We start from the raw sequence: 16392 nt of genomic DNA on the forward strand, positions 1-16392 counted from the left end.
TCCCATCCGCGATCTCGGTCCCAGGCCACATCCTCCTCTTAATTACCGATGCTGGCTTCACCCCCCAGGAAAGGAGTTTCGCCACAATCTCCTCATCTGAGACATAAGCTGGGAGATTCAAAAAAGACACTACCATCTCATCATTTGTCAGTTCCTTTGCTATTATTTTGGTATCTCCAATCTTGAAGCCATCCAAGAGTCTTTCTTTTGCTTTTTCATTACTCACAGTCACTTCGAATGTTTTTTCCCCTGTTTTCCTGCACGCCATCAAACCCCCACAGATCAGTTTCATTTTTTGCAATAGTTCACTCATCCCAATTTTTTCCCCCACCATCTCAACTGTCAACGTCAAATTTTTTACATACTGTCTCTCCACGAACGTCTGAGTGTTTTTCTTCTCTTTCTCCATTTCTCTCTCTCCTCCTGTCGCCGCTGCTGTTCCCCTTCCCACGCCGGTTTCTCTTCGCCGTTCATCTCCGTTTTTTGCTCCTCCACCTCCTTTGCCGTCTTTTTTCCAACTTTCTTGTACTTGTCTCACACTCACGTCTTCTTCATTTCTCTCACTCTCCGTTGTTTTCCCTTGCTGTTCTCTAGTTATTCCTCCCGTTACCTCTTTTCCTTCAGCGTTTCTCGCGAGCTGCTCCTCGCCGTTTCCGCCCCGGTTTTCCTTCATTTCTGCATTCTTCACCTCCGTTTGTCCATTTTCCATTATCTTTTCGTCTTTTCCTTTCCGTGATCTGTCAACCTTGGTCCATCCGTCCATTCGTCCATGTTCATTTTCTTTGTCATTAACTTTCCGTTGTTCTTTTGCCGTATTGATCTGTCCGTCAGCACCCGCTAGCTTCATGCTAGCAGGTAGCTCGTTCGCCATGCTTCTCAGCAGTTTTTCAAAAAAAGGTCGAAAAAATTATTATATATATCCCCCAAACAGTCAAGACTGCTGGGGGACTTTACACTCACACTTGAGGTTTTTAAACAAAAAACTGGAAAACTCCTATTTTAAACTCCTTAATTAACTTTCAAACTTCTCTACACAGGCTCAATCACACTGTCTCTCACACACTCTCTCACAAGTGGGCGTGTTCAGGGTGGTATGGCCGTAAGCCACAATGGTGTGCAGAAAAGGCCCTTTTAAACATCTGCTGCGCTTGGCCATAATGTGGGGGAGCAAATGCTCCCCCACATTCTTGAATCTGGCTAAACTTTCGGACATCTGAATTGATGTGTCACCACATGATAAAAACAATGCTCTCCCACAGTGCAATTGATTGTGTCCATCAGTCTTTTCAGACTGTCAAACATGTAGTCACAAATGTTCTATAGTCCAGGTGAAGAAAAAAAGAGAAAAAGAAAAAGCTTACAGCACCTGGTATTCCCAGGCGGTCTCCCATCCAAGTACTAACCAGGCCCGACCCTGCTTAGCTTCCGAGATCGGACGAGATCGGGCGTGTTCAGGGTGGTATGGCCGTAAGCCACAATGGTGTGCAGAAAAGGCCCTTTTAAACATCTGCTGCGCTTGGCCATAATGTGGGGGAGCAAATGCTCCCCCACATTCTTGAATCTGGCTAAACTTTCGGACATCTGAATTGATGTGTCACCACATGATAAAAACAATGCTCTCCCACAGTGCAATTGATTGTGTCCATCAGTCTTTTCAGACTGTCAAACATGTAGTCACAAATGTTCTATAGTCCAGGTGAAGAAAAAAAGAGAAAAAGAAAAAGCTTACAGCACCTGGTATTCCCAGGCGGTCTCCCATCCAAGTACTAACCAGGCCCGACCCTGCTTAGCTTCCGAGATCGGACGAGATCGGGCGTGTTCAGGGTGGTATGGCCGTAAGCCACAATGGTGTGCAGAAAAGGCCCTTTTAAACATCTGCTGCGCTTGGCCATAATGTGGGGGAGCAAATGCTCCCCCACATTCTTGAATCTGGCTAAACTTTCGGACATCTGAATTGATGTGTCACCACATGATAAAAACAATGCTCTCCCACAGTGCAATTGATTGTGTCCATCAGTCTTTTCAGACTGTCAAACATGTAGTCACAAATGTTCTATAGTCCAGGTGAAGAAAAAAAGAGAAAAAGAAAAAGCTTACAGCACCTGGTATTCCCAGGCGGTCTCCCATCCAAGTACTAACCAGGCCCGACCCTGCTTAGCTTCCGAGATCGGACGAGATCGGGCGTGTTCAGGGTGGTATGGCCGTAAGCCACAATGGTGTGCAGAAAAGGCCCTTTTAAACATCTGCTGCGCTTGGCCATAATTGAATCTGGCTAAACTTTCGGACATCTGAATTGATGTGTCACCACATGATAAAAACAATGCTCTCCCACAGTGCAATTGATTGTGTCCATCAGTCTTTTCAGACTGTCAAACATGTAGTCACAAATGTTCTATAGTCCAGGTGAAGAAAAAAAGAGGAAAAGAAAAAGCTTACAGCACCTGGTATTCCCAGGCGGTCTCCCATCCAAGTACTAACCAGGCCCGACCCTGCTTAGCTTCCGAGATCGGACGAGATCGGGCGTGTTCAGGGTGGTATGGCCGTAAGCCACAATAGTGTGCAGAAAAGGCCCTTTTAAACATCTGCTGCGCTTGGCCATAATGTGGGGGAGCAAATGCTCCCCCACATTCTTGAATCTGGCTAAACTTTCGGACATCTGAATTGATGTGTCACCACATGATAAAAACAATGCTCTCCCACAGTGCAATTGATTGTGTCCATCAGTCTTTTCAGACTGTCAAACATGTAGTCACAAATGTTCTATAGTCCAGGTGAAGAAAAAAAGAGAAAAAGAAAAAGCTTACAGCACCTGGTATTCCCAGGCGGTCTCCCATCCAAGTACTAACCAGGCCCGACCCTGCTTAGCTTCCGAGATCGGACGAGATCGGGCGTGTTCAGGGTGGTATGGCCGTAAGCCACAATGGTGTGCAGAAAAGGCCCTTTTAAACATCTGCTGCGCTTGGCCATAATGTGGGGGAGCAAATGCTCCCCCACATTCTTGAATCTGGCTAAACTTTCGGACATCTGAATTGATGTGTCACCACATGATAAAAACAATGCTCTCCCACAGTGCAATTGATTGTGTCCATCAGTCTTTTCAGACTGTCAAACATGTAGTCACAAATGTTCTATAGTCCAGGTGAAGAAAAAAAGAGAAAAAGAAAAAGCTTACAGCACCTGGTATTCCCAGGCGGTCTCCCATCCAAGTACTAACCAGGCCCGACCCTGCTTAGCTTCCGAGATCGGACGAGATCGGGCGTGTTCAGGGTGGTATGGCCGTAAGCCACAATGGTGTGCAGAAAAGGCCCTTTTAAACATCTGCTGCGCTTGGCCATAATTGAATCTGGCTAAACTTTCGGACATCTGAATTGATGTGTCACCACATGATAAAAACAATGCTCTCCCACAGTGCAATTGATTGTGTCCATCAGTCTTTTCAGACTGTCAAACATGTAGTCACAAATGTTCTATAGTCCAGGTGAAGAAAAAAAGAGGAAAAGAAAAAGCTTACAGCACCTGGTATTCCCAGGCGGTCTCCCATCCAAGTACTAACCAGGCCCGACCCTGCTTAGCTTCCGAGATCGGACGAGATCGGGCGTGTTCAGGGTGGTATGGCCGTAAGCCACAATGGTGTGCAGAAAAGGCCCTTTTAAACATCTGCTGCGCTTGGCCATAATGTGGGGGAGCAAATGCTCCCCCACATTCTTGAATCTGGCTAAACTTTCGGACATCTGAATTGATGTGTCACCACATGATAAAAACAATGCTCTCCCACAGTGCAATTGATTGTGTCCATCAGTCTTTTCAGACTGTCAAACATGTAGTCACAAATGTTCTATAGTCCAGGTGAAGAAAAAAAGAGAAAAAGAAAAAGCTTACAGCACCTGGTATTCCCAGGCGGTCTCCCATCCAAGTACTAACCAGGCCCGACCCTGCTTAGCTTCCGAGATCGGACGAGATCGGGCGTGTTCAGGGTGGTATGGCCGTAAGCCACAATGGTGTGCAGAAAAGGCCCTTTTAAACATCTGCTGCGCTTGGCCATAATGTGGGGGAGCATTTCTTGAATCTGGCTAAACTTTCGGACATCTGAATTGATGTGTCACCACATGATAAAAACAATGCTCTCCCACAGTGCAATTGATTGTGTCCATCAGTCTTTTCAGACTGTCAAACATGTAGTCACAAATGTTCTATAGTCCAGGTGAAGAAAAAAAGAGAAAAAGAAAAAGCTTACAGCACCTGGTATTCCCAGGCGGTCTCCCATCCAAGTACTAACCAGGCCCGACCCTGCTTAGCTTCCGAGATCGGACGAGATCGGGCGTGTTCAGGGTGGTATGGCCGTAAGCCACAATGGTGTGCAGAAAAGGCCCTTTTAAACATCTGCTGCGCTTGGCCATAATTGAATCTGGCAAAATTTTCGGACATCTGAATTGATGTGTCACCACATGATAAAAACAATGCTCTCCCACAGTGCAATTGATTGTGTCCATCAGTCTTTTCAGACTGTCAAACATGTAGTCACAAATGTTCTATAGTCCAGGTGAAGAAAAAAGGAGAAAAAGAAAAAGCTTACAGCACCTGGTATTCCCAGGCGGTCTCCCATCCAAGTACTAACCAGGCCCGACCCTGCTTAGCTTCCGAGATCGGACGAGATCGGGCGTGTTCAGGGTGGTATGGCCGTAAGCCACAATGGTGTGCAGAAAAGGCCCTTTTAAACATCTGCTGCGCTTGGCCATAATTGAATCTGGCTAAACTTTCGGACATCTGAATTGATGTGTCACCACATGATAAAAACAATGCTCTCCCACAGTGCAATTGATTGTGTCCATCAGTCTTTTCAGACTGTCAAACATGTAGTCACAAATGTTCTATAGTCCAGGTGAAGAAAAAAAGAGAAAAAGAAAAAGCTTACAGCACCTGGTATTCCCAGGCGGTCTCCCATCCAAGTACTAACCAGGCCCGACCCTGCTTAGCTTCCGAGATCGGACGAGATCGGGCGTGTTCAGGGTGGTATGGCCGTAAGCCACAATGGTGTGCAGAAAAGGCCCTTTTAAACATCTGCTGCGCTTGGCCATAATGTGGGGGAGCATTTCTTGAATCTGGCTAAACTTTCGGACATCTGAATTGATGTGTCACCACATGATAAAAACAATGCTCTCCCACAGTGCAATTGATTGTGTCCATCAGTCTTTTCAGACTGTCAAACATGTAGTCACAAATGTTCTATAGTCCAGGTGAAGAAAAAAAGAGAAAAAGAAAAAGCTTACAGCACCTGGTATTCCCAGGCGGTCTCCCATCCAAGTACTAACCAGGCCCGACCCTGCTTAGCTTCCGAGATCGGACGAGATCGGGCGTGTTCAGGGTGGTATGGCCGTAAGCCACAATGGTGTGCAGAAAAGGCCCTTTTAAACATCTGCTGCGCTTGGCCATAATGTGGGGGAGCATTTCTTGAATCTGGCTAAACTTTCGGACATCTGAATTGATGTGTCACCACATGATAAAAACAATGCTCTCCCACAGTGCAATTGATTGTGTCCATCAGTCTTTTCAGACTGTCAAACATGTAGTCACAAATGTTCTATAGTCCAGGTGAAGAAAAAAAGAGAAAAAGAAAAAGCTTACAGCACCTGGTATTCCCAGGCGGTCTCCCATCCAAGTACTAACCAGGCCCGACCCTGCTTAGCTTCCGAGATCGGACGAGATCGGGCGTGTTCAGGGTGGTATGGCCGTAAGCCACAATGGTGTGCAGAAAAGGCCCTTTTAAACATCTGCTGCGCTTGGCCATAATTGAATCTGGCAAAACTTTCGGACATCTGAATTGATGTGTCACCACATGATAAAAACAATGCTCTCCCACAGTGCAATTGATTGTGTCCATCAGTCTTTTCAGACTGTCAAACATGTAGTCACAAATGTTCTATAGTCCAGGTGAAGAAAAAAAGAGAAAAAGAAAAAGCTTACAGCACCTGGTATTCCCAGGCGGTCTCCCATCCAAGTACTAACCAGGCCCGACCCTGCTTAGCTTCCGAGATCAGACGAGATCGGGCGTGTTCAGGGTGGTATGGCCGTAAGCCACAATGGTGTGCAGAAAAGGCCCTTTTAAACATCTGCTGCGCTTGGCCATAATGTGGGGGAGCAAATGCTCCCCCACATTCTTGAATCTGGCTAAACTTTCGGACATCTGAATTGATGTGTCACCACATGATAAAAACAATGCTCTCCCACAGTGCAATTGATTGTGTCCATCAGTCTTTTCAGACTGTCAAACATGTAGTCACAAATGTTCTATAGTCCAGGTGAAGAAAAAAAGAGAAAAAGAAAAAGCTTACAGCACCTGGTATTCCCAGGCGGTCTCCCATCCAAGTACTAACCAGGCCCGACCCTGCTTAGCTTCCGAGATCGGACGAGATCGGGCGTGTTCAGGGTGGTATGGCCGTAAGCCACAATGGTGTGCAGAAAAGGCCCTTTTAAACATCTGCTGCGCTTGGCCATAATGTGGGGGAGCAAATGCTCCCCCACATTCTTGAATCTGGCTAAACTTTCGGACATCTGAATTGATGTGTCACCACATGATAAAAACAATGCTCTCCCACAGTGCAATTGATTGTGTCCATCAGTCTTTTCAGACTGTCAAACATGTAGTCACAAATGTTCTATAGTCCAGGTGAAGAAAAAAAGAGAAAAAGAAAAAGCTTACAGCACCTGGTATTCCCAGGCGGTCTCCCATCCAAGTACTAACCAGGCCCGACCCTGCTTAGCTTCCGAGATCGGACGAGATCGGGCGTGTTCAGGGTGGTATGGCCGTAAGCCACAATGGTGTGCAGAAAAGGCCCTTTTAAACATCTGCTGCGCTTGGCCATAATTGAATCTGGCTAAACTTTCGGACATCTGAATTGATGTGTCACCACATGATAAAAACAATGCTCTCCCACAGTGCAATTGATTGTGTCCATCAGTCTTTTCAGACTGTCAAACATGTAGTCACAAATGTTCTATAGTCCAGGTGAAGAAAAAAAGAGAAAAAGAAAAAGCTTACAGCACCTGGTATTCCCAGGCGGTCTCCCATCCAAGTACTAACCAGGCCCGACCCTGCTTAGCTTCCGAGATCGGACGAGATCGGGCGTGTTCAGGGTGGTATGGCCGTAAGCCACAATGGTGTGCAGAAAAGGCCCTTTTAAACATCTGCTGCGCTTGGCCATAATTGAATCTGGCTAAACTTTCGGACATCTGAATTGATGTGTCACCACATGATAAAAACAATGCTCTCCCACAGTGCAATTGATTGTGTCCATCAGTCTTTTCAGACTGTCAAACATGTAGTCACAAATGTTCTATAGTCCAGGTGAAGAAAAAAAGAGGAAAAGAAAAAGCTTACAGCACCTGGTATTCCCAGGCGGTCTCCCATCCAAGTACTAACCAGGCCCGACCCTGCTTAGCTTCCGAGATCGGACGAGATCGGGCGTGTTCAGGGTGGTATGGCCGTAAGCCACAATGGTGTGCAGAAAAGGCCCTTTTAAACATCTGCTGCGCTTGGCCATAATGTGGGGGAGCAAATGCTCCCCCACATTCTTGAATCTGGCTAAACTTTCGGACATCTGAATTGATGTGTCACCACATGATAAAAACAATGCTCTCCCACAGTGCAATTGATTGTGTCCATCAGTCTTTTCAGACTGTCAAACATGTAGTCACAAATGTTCTATAGTCCAGGTGAAGAAAAAAGGAGAAAAAGAAAAAGCTTACAGCACCTGGTATTCCCAGGCGGTCTCCCATCCAAGTACTAACCAGGCCCGACCCTGCTTAGCTTCCGAGATCGGACGAGATCGGGTGTGTTCAGGGTGGTATGGCCGTAAGCCACAATGGTGTGCAGAAAAGGCCCTTTTAAACATCTGCTGCGCTTGGCCATAATTGAATCTGGCTAAACTTTCGGACATCTGAATTGATGTGTCACCACATGATAAAAACAATGCTCTCCCACAGTGCAATTGATTGTGTCCATCAGTCTTTTCAGACTGTCAAACATGTAGTCACAAATGTTCTATAGTCCAGGTGAAGAAAAAAAGAGAAAAAGAAAAAGCTTACAGCACCTGGTATTCCCAGGCGGTCTCCCATCCAAGTACTAACCAGGCCCGACCCTGCTTAGCTTCCGAGATCGGACGAGATCGGGCGTGTTCGGGGTGGTATGGCCGTAAGCCACAATGGTGTGCAGAAAAGGCCCTTTTAAACATCTGCTGCGCTTGGCCATAATGTGGGGGAGCATTTCTTGAATCTGGCTAAACTTTCGGACATCTGAATTGATGTGTCACCACATGATAAAAACAATGCTCTCCCACAGTGCAATTGATTGTGTCCATCAGTCTTTTCAGACTGTCAAACATGTAGTCACAAATGTTCTATAGTCCAGGTGAAGAAAAAAAGAGAAAAAGAAAAAGCTTACAGCACCTGGTATTCCCAGGCGGTCTCCCATCCAAGTACTAACCAGGCCCGACCCTGCTTAGCTTCCGAGATCGGACGAGATCGGGCGTGTTCAGGGTGGTATGGCCGTAAGCCACAATGGTGTGCAGAAAAGGCCCTTTTAAACATCTGCTGCGCTTGGCCATAATTGAATCTGGCAAAACTTTCGGACATCTGAATTGATGTGTCACCACATGATAAAAACAATGCTCTCCCACAGTGCAATTGATTGTGTCCATCAGTCTTTTCAGACTGTCAAACATGTAGTCACAAATGTTCTATAGTCCAGGTGAAGAAAAAAAGAGAAAAAGAAAAAGCTTACAGCACCTGGTATTCCCAGGCGGTCTCCCATCCAAGTACTAACCAGGCCCGACCCTGCTTAGCTTCCGAGATCGGACGAGATCGGGCGTGTTCAGGGTGGTATGGCCGTAAGCCACAATGGTGTGCAGAAAAGGCCCTTTTAAACATCTGCTGCGCTTGGCCATAATGTGGGGGAGCAAATGCTCCCCCACATTCTTGAATCTGGCTAAACTTTCGGACATCTGAATTGATGTGTCACCACATGATAAAAACAATGCTCTCCCACAGTGCAATTGATTGTGTCCATCAGTCTTTTCAGACTGTCAAACATGTAGTCACAAATGTTCTATAGTCCAGGTGAAGAAAAAAAGAGAAAAAGAAAAAGCTTACAGCACCTGGTATTCCCAGGCGGTCTCCCATCCAAGTACTAACCAGGCCCGACCCTGCTTAGCTTCCGAGATCGGACGAGATCGGGCGTGTTCAGGGTGGTATGGCCGTAAGCCACAATGGTGTGCAGAAAAGGCCCTTTTAAACATCTGCTGCGCTTGGCCATAATTGAATCTGGCTAAACTTTCGGACATCTGAATTGATGTGTCACCACATGATAAAAACAATGCTCTCCCACAGTGCAATTGATTGTGTCCATCAGTCTTTTCAGACTGTCAAACATGTAGTCACAAATGTTCTATAGTCCAGGTGAAGAAAAAAAGAGGAAAAGAAAAAGCTTACAGCACCTGGTATTCCCAGGCGGTCTCCCATCCAAGTACTAACCAGGCCCGACCCTGCTTAGCTTCCGAGATCGGACGAGATCGGGCGTGTTCAGGGTGGTATGGCCGTAAGCCACAATGGTGTGCAGAAAAGGCCCTTTTAAACATCTGCTGCGCTTGGCCATAATTGAATCTGGCTAAACTTTCGGACATCTGAATTGATGTGTCACCACATGATAAAAACAATGCTCTCCCACAGTGCAATTGATTGTGTCCATCAGTCTTTTCAGACTGTCAAACATGTAGTCACAAATGTTCTATAGTCCAGGTGAAGAAAAAAAGAGAAAAAGAAAAAGCTTACAGCACCTGGTATTCCCAGGCGGTCTCCCATCCAAGTACTAACCAGGCCCGACCCTGCTTAGCTTCCGAGATCGGACGAGATCGGGCGTGTTCAGGGTGGTATGGCCGTAAGCCACAATGGTGTGCAGAAAAGGCCCTTTTAAACATCTGCTGCGCTTGGCCATAATTGAATCTGGCAAAACTTTCGGACATCTGAATTGATGTGTCACCACATGATAAAAACAATGCTCTCCCACAGTGCAATTGATTGTGTCCATCAGTCTTTTCAGACTGTCAAACATGTAGTCACAAATGTTCTATAGTCCAGGTGAAGAAAAAAGGAGAAAAAGAAAAAGCTTACAGCACCTGGTATTCCCAGGCGGTCTCCCATCCAAGTACTAACCAGGCCCGACCCTGCTTAGCTTCCGAGATCGGACGAGATCGGGCGTGTTCAGGGTGGTATGGCCGTAAGCCACAATGGTGTGCAGAAAAGGCCCTTTTAAACATCTGCTGCGCTTGGCCATAATTGAATCTGGCTAAACTTTCGGACATCTGAATTGATGTGTCACCACATGATAAAAACAATGCTCTCCCACAGTGCAATTGATTGTGTCCATCAGTCTTTTCAGACTGTCAAACATGTAGTCACAAATGTTCTATAGTCCAGGTGAAGAAAAAAAGAGAAAAAGAAAAAGCTTACAGCACCTGGTATTCCCAGGCGGTCTCCCATCCAAGTACTAACCAGGCCCGACCCTGCTTAGCTTCCGAGATCGGACGAGATCGGGCGTGTTCAGGGTGGTATGGCCGTAAGCCACAATGGTGTGCAGAAAAGGCCCTTTTAAACATCTGCTGCGCTTGGCCATAATGTGGGGGAGCATTTCTTGAATCTGGCTAAACTTTCGGACATCTGAATTGATGTGTCACCACATGATAAAAACAATGCTCTCCCACAGTGCAATTGATTGTGTCCATCAGTCTTTTCAGACTGTCAAACATGTAGTCACAAATGTTCTATAGTCCAGGTGAAGAAAAAAAGAGAAAAAGAAAAAGCTTACAGCACCTGGTATTCCCAGGCGGTCTCCCATCCAAGTACTAACCAGGCCCGACCCTGCTTAGCTTCCGAGATCGGACGAGATCGGGCGTGTTCAGGGTGGTATGGCCGTAAGCCACAATGGTGTGCAGAAAAGGCCCTTTTAAACATCTGCTGCGCTTGGCCATAATTGAATCTGGCTAAACTTTCGGACATCTGAATTGATGTGTCACCACATGATAAAAACAATGCTCTCCCACAGTGCAATTGATTGTGTCCATCAGTCTTTTCAGACTGTCAAACATGTAGTCACAAATGTTCTATAGTCCAGGTGAAGAAAAAAAGAGAAAAAGAAAAAGCTTACAGCACCTGGTATTCCCAGGCGGTCTCCCATCCAAGTACTAACCAGGCCCGACCCTGCTTAGCTTCCGAGATCGGACGAGATCGGGCGTGTTCAGGGTGGTATGGCCGTAAGCCACAATGGTGTGCAGAAAAGGCCCTTTTAAACATCTGCTGCGCTTGGCCATAATGTGGGGGAGCAAATGCTCCCCCACATTCTTGAATCTGGCTAAACTTTCGGACATCTGAATTGATATGTCACCACATGATCAAAAAACAATGCTCTCCCACAGTGCAATTGATTGTGTCCATCAGTCTTTTCAGACTGTCAAACATGTAGTCACAAATGTTCTATAGTCCAGGTGAAGAAAAAAAGAGAAAAAGAAAAAGCTTACAGCACCTGGTATTCCCAGGCGGTCTCCCATCCAAGTACTAACCAGGCCCGACCCTGCTTAGCTTCCGAGATCGGACGAGATCGGGCGTGTTCAGGGTGGTATGGCCGTAAGCCACAATGGTGTGCAGAAAAGGCCCTTTTAAACATCTGCTGCGCTTGGCCATAATGTGGGGGAGCAAATGCTCCCCCACATTCTTGAATCTGGCTAAACTTTCGGACATCTGAATTGATGTGTCACCACATGATAAAAACAATGCTCTCCCACAGTGCAATTGATTGTGTCCATCAGTCTTTTCAGACTGTCAAACATGTAGTCACAAATGTTCTATAGTCCAGGTGAAGAAAAAAAGAGAAAAAGAAAAAGCTTACAGCACCTGGTATTCCCAGGCGGTCTCCCATCCAAGTACTAACCAGGCCCGACCCTGCTTAGCTTCCGAGATCGGACGAGATCGGGCGTGTTCAGGGTGGTATGGCCGTAAGCCACAATGGTGTGCAGAAAAGGCCCTTTTAAACATCTGCTGCGCTTGGCCATAATTGAATCTGGCTAAACTTTCGGACATCTGAATTGATGTGTCACCACATGATAAAAACAATGCTCTCCCACAGTGCAATTGATTGTGTCCATCAGTCTTTTCAGACTGTCAAACATGTAGTCACAAATGTTCTATAGTCCAGGTGAAGAAAAAAAGAGAAAAAGAAAAAGCTTACAGCACCTGGTATTCCCAGGCGGTCTCCCATCCAAGTACTAACCAGGCCCGACCCTGCTTAGCTTCCGAGATCGGACGAGATCGGGCGTGTTCAGGGTGGTATGGCCGTAAGCCACAATGGTGTGCAGAAAAGGCCCTTTTAAACATCTGCTGCGCTTGGCCATAATGTGGGGGAGCAAATGCTCCCCCACATTCTTGAATCTGGCTAAACTTTCGGACATCTGAATTGATATGTCACCACATGATCAAAAAACAATGCTCTCCCACAGTGCAATTGATTGTGTCCATCAGTCTTTTCAGACTGTCAAACATGTAGTCACAAATGTTCTATAGTCCAGGTGAAGAAAAAAAGAGAAAAAGAAAAAGCTTACAGCACCTGGTATTCCCAGGCGGTCTCCCATCCAAGTACTAACCAGGCCCGACCCTGCTTAGCTTCCGAGATCGGACGAGATCGGGCGTGTTCAGGGTGGTATGGCCGTAAGCCACAATGGTGTGCAGAAAAGGCCCTTTTAAACATCTGCTGCGCTTGGCCATAATGTGGGGGAGCAAATGCTCCCCCACATTCTTGAATCTGGCTAAACTTTCGGACATCTGAATTGATATGTCACCACATGATCAAAAAACAATGCTCTGCCACAGTGCAATTGATTGTGTCCATCAGTCTTTTCAGACTGTCAAACATGTAGTCACAAATGTTCTATAGTCCAGGTGAAGAAAAAAAGAGAAAAAGAAAAAGCTTACAGCACCTGGTATTCCCAGGCGGTCTCCCATCCAAGTACTAACCAGGCCCGACCCTGCTTAGCTTCCGAGATCGGACGAGATCGGGCGTGTTCAGGGTGGTATGGCCGTAAGCCACAATGGTGTGCAGAAAAGGCCCTTTTAAACATCTGCTGCGCTTGGCCATAATTGAATCTGGCTAAACTTTCGGACATCTGAATTGATGTGTCACCACATGATAAAAACAATGCTCTCCCACAGTGCAATTGATTGTGTCCATCAGTCTTTTCAGACTGTCAAACATGTAGTCACAAATGTTCTATAGTCCAGGTGAAGAAAAAAAGAGAAAAAGAAAAAGCTTACAGCACCTGGTATTCCCAGGCGGTCTCCCATCCAAGTACTAACCAGGCCCGACCCTGCTTAGCTTCCGAGATCGGACGAGATCGGGCGTGTTCAGGGTGGTATGGCCGTAAGCCACAATGGTGTGCAGAAAAGGCCCTTTTAAACATCTGCTGCGCTTGGCCATAATGTGGGGGAGCAAATGCTCCCCCACATTCTTGAATCTGGCTAAACTTTCGGACATCTGAATTGATATGTCACCACATGATCAAAAAACAATGCTCTCCCACAGTGCAATTGATTGTGTCCATCAGTCTTTTCAGACGGTCAAACATGTAGTCACAAATGTTCTATAGTCCAGGTGAAGGAAAAAAGAGAAAAAGAAAAAGCTTACAGCACCTGGTATTCCCAGGCGGTCTCCCATCCAAGTACTAACCAGGCCCGACCCTGCTTAGCTTCCGAGATCGGACGAGATCGGGCGTGTTCAGGGTGGTATGGCCGTAAGCCACAATGGTGTGCAGAAAAGGCCCTTTTAAACATCTGCTGCGCCTGGCCATAATGTGGGGGAGCAAATGCTCCCCCACATTCTTGAATCTGGCTAAACTTTCGGACATCTGAATTGATATGTCACCACATGATCAAAAAACAATGCTCTCCCACAGTGCAATTGATTGTGTCCATCAGTCTTTTCAGACGGTCAAACATGTAGTCACAAATGTTCTATAGTCCAGGTGAAGAAAAAAAGAGAAAAAGAAAAAGCTTACAGCACCTGGTATTCCCAGGCGGTCTCCCATCCAAGTACTAACCAGGCCCGACCCTGCTTAGCTTCCGAGATCGGACGAGATCGGGCGTGTTCAGGGTGGTATGGCCGTAAGCCACAATGGTGTGCAGAAAAGGCCCTTTTAAACATCTGCTGCGCTTGGCCATAATGTGGGGGAGCAAATGCTCCCCCACATTCTTGAATCTGGCTAAACTTTCGGACATCTGAATTGATGTGTCACCACATGATAAAAACAATGCTCTCCCACAGTGCAATTGATTGTGTCCATCAGTCTTTTCAGACTGTCAAACATGTAGTCACAAATGTTCTATAGTCCAGGTGAAGAAAAAAAGAGAAAAAGAAAAAGCTTACAGCACCTGGTATTCCCAGGCGGTCTCCCATCCAAGTACTAACCAGGCCCGACCCTGCTTAGCTTCCGAGATCGGACGAGATCGGGCGTGTTCAGGGTGGTATGGCCGTAAGCCACAATGGTGTGCAGAAAAGGCCCTTTTAAACATCTGCTGCGCTTGGCCATAATTGAATCTGGCTAAACTTTCGGACATCTGAATTGATGTGTCACCACATGATAAAAACAATGCTCTCCCACAGTGCAATTGATTGTGTCCATCAGTCTTTTCAGACTGTCAAACATGTAGTCACAAATGTTCTATAGTCCAGGTGAAGAAAAAAAGAGAAAAAGAAAAAGCTTACAGCACCTGGTATTCCCAGGCGGTCTCCCATCCAAGTACTAACCAGGCCCGACCCTGCTTAGCTTCCGAGATCGGACGAGATCGGGCGTGTTTTTTTTTTTTTTTATCTTTTATTTATCAAAAATTCATTTTACATTCAATAAATCAAAACAACAATCAATAAGAACATACCATTTAAAGACATTCTTTCAGATATTTACATAGAATCCCAAAAAACCCAAACACTAAAGAAACACACAAAAACAACTGTTATTACATTGATTATAACGTCATGAAGGAAACCCATTTCATTGCAATAACAACAAAAAAAAACCCAAATTTAACTTCAATCAAACTTAAATAAAAGTTTTTAATAAAAACCACACCTATTAACCAAAAAAAACCCATGTCAAAAAAACCATTCAATCTTCTCATTCACAATCTTACACACTCTTGCTTCATCCACGAACATTCTCTCAAAATCATTTTGATGAGCCAAAAAAATCATCCACCCGTGCGCTTTCAACCCATTCACGAACATTCTCCACACATCCATCCCTCTACTTTCAAACAGTGCAAAATTCCGCCTTTGAAAAATAACCCCTCTTGCTATGCCCAAAATTAAATTTGTTACATCCACTCCCTTCTCTCTCCCACATACACCCAACAACATTGACAGTATCCATCCTCTCTCAGCCATTCTCTGACATACCCCCCTCTCTAACAAGCCCTTCAGTTTCCCAAAAAACCCTTCCAGATGTTCACACTCCACAAATATATGTTCTATGTCTTCCTCTTTTTTATTGCACACTGCGCATTCTCTTTTGAATTTATCTTTATAGATTTGATGCAGGACGATTCCCGTGAAGACCCTCCTGTGCCTGATTTTGAAGTCTAGATCTATTATTGGCTGAGGTGTATGTTTATGGCTTATATTGCTCCATATATTGTTATCAGTGAGTCCTGAATATTTTTTGATCCAGGTCTTGTTTGCTTCCGGTACTTTGATACGTTCTGATATATTATACATGTACCATGTTTTTGTTTTTGTCTGATATATGTTTTCTGTTTTATCTCCTTTCAGGCACAGGAGGATCTCCACGGCATCATCCCGCACCTTTTCCCTATTACCCAGGGCTTTTATCATATCATCGTTAAAACAGTTTCTAACTTTGGTTAGTATATCAACAACTGATTTTCTTTTAATTCTTTCCTTTCTCTCTCTGAGTTTTGTCAACACTCCTTCTACATCGAATTCATTCTTTTCATTTACTATATCTTTTAAACACACTATTCCCGCCCTATTGAAAGGATCACATTTAACGTTATTAAAAAAAGGTGATGAGAGAAAAGGCAGCCGCAACACCGACCCTCTCGTTCCGCACTTTAGTACAGTCCAGGGTAAAACCTGATACCATGCATCTAACACTTCTTGAAAGAATCCGGGGAGATGCTGATACTCCCCTCTCTGGCGCACACCCAGAAGATTGTCCTCCCCTCGAAGTCCAAAGCTTCTGAGGTGCGCCAGAAATTGATCCCTCCAAAGCACTTCCCGCTCTGGATCTACCAATTTACCTATCAATTTGGCTCTTAGTGCTACCTTCTTGGACTTAAGGT

The sequence above is a fragment of the Symphodus melops genome (genome assembly GCF_947650265.1).
Source record: "Symphodus melops genome assembly, chromosome: 17".
NCBI lineage: Eukaryota > Metazoa > Chordata > Actinopteri > Labriformes > Labridae > Symphodus > Symphodus melops.